Source organism: Abramis brama (assembly GCF_963993115.1).
Source record: "Abramis brama genome assembly, chromosome: 3".
NCBI classification, from domain to species: Eukaryota; Metazoa; Chordata; class Actinopteri; order Cypriniformes; family Leuciscidae; genus Abramis; species Abramis brama.
In genome coordinates, this window is record NC_139965.1 from 1,512,361 (window position 1) to 1,513,416 (window position 1,056).

The 1,056-nt window shown below is 39.9% G+C and overlaps 1 long non-coding RNA gene across 1 annotated transcript in view; it reads right to left on the reverse strand.

Moving 5' to 3' along the window:
• Positions 1–209: 209 nt before the first annotated feature.
• LOC311079271 overlaps positions 210–1,056 on the reverse strand; it is a 1,446-nt gene continuing 599 nt past the window's right edge. The window contains exon 2 of the long non-coding RNA XR_014605378.1: positions 210–1,056. This exon is cut by the window's right edge and continues 363 nt beyond it. This is a non-coding gene — a long non-coding RNA (uncharacterized lncRNA).

Consider the following 1,056-nt stretch of genomic DNA (forward strand, 5'->3'; position numbering starts at 1 on the left):
ATGTCTCCCTTATTTAACACACCTGAACCAGATCATCAGCTCATTAGGAGAGACTCCATGAACTGAACTGAGTGTGTCAGATTAGAGAGACATACAAAATGTGCAGAGCAGTGGGTCACGAGGACTGGAATTGGGAACCACTGTGATAGATCATGTTTGATATATACAGTGAAAACACTCATAAATGACATCAAGACACACGACAGTTATTTCCATGTGTTTGTAATTTAATAAAAGCACATGACAATCTGAAATTCAAATAACGTGACACTGACCTCTGTGTTCGTCAAGATATCATCATCTGGCTAAAATCTGATAGACCTTTACAACAGCGTTTAAGAAAACAAGTTTAAAATGCAGTCAGTATTTACAGAATGTACATGAGCACGTCTAACACCAGGTTACGGTACGCCACTGTACACACACACACACGCGTGAAGGACTGGCTAACCTCTCCTGATTGGCACAGAGCTCAGCCGGAGTGTGTGTGACTGATCTCAGAGAACACTGAAGAGCTCAGCCGGAGTGTGTGTGACTGATCTCAGAGAACACTGAAGAGCTCAGCCGGAGTGTGTGTGACTGATCTCAGAGAACACTGAAGATGAAGAGTTCCTGAACACAGCAGGCCTAAACACGTCCAGGTCAAAGTTCACACACACCTCAGAGATGCATGGGGGACACGCATGCACAGTCCATGTCTCAGATCAGAGGTTTCTATGGAAACTCGAGTCAGTCGTGGAATTAAAGAATGAAAAGGTAATTGTGACTCTATATCTGGAAATTATGAGAAAAAAGTTCAAATTACCTTTAAAAAAATTTTTTTTATTATTCCACGTAAACAAGTTTCCACAATTTTCAGACATATAAGAACATAAATAATATTGAAAAATCATTAATGTAATGCAAGAATCTTCTTCTGAAAACACTGAATATGTGAATGTTGATCCTGTATGTCCTCTGCGTGTGTGTTTAACACTAGAGAATCACTACTGATCATGAAGATAAACAGCAACACTTTACCAAAAGCTTCCATTTGCTGACCACATAAACAACACT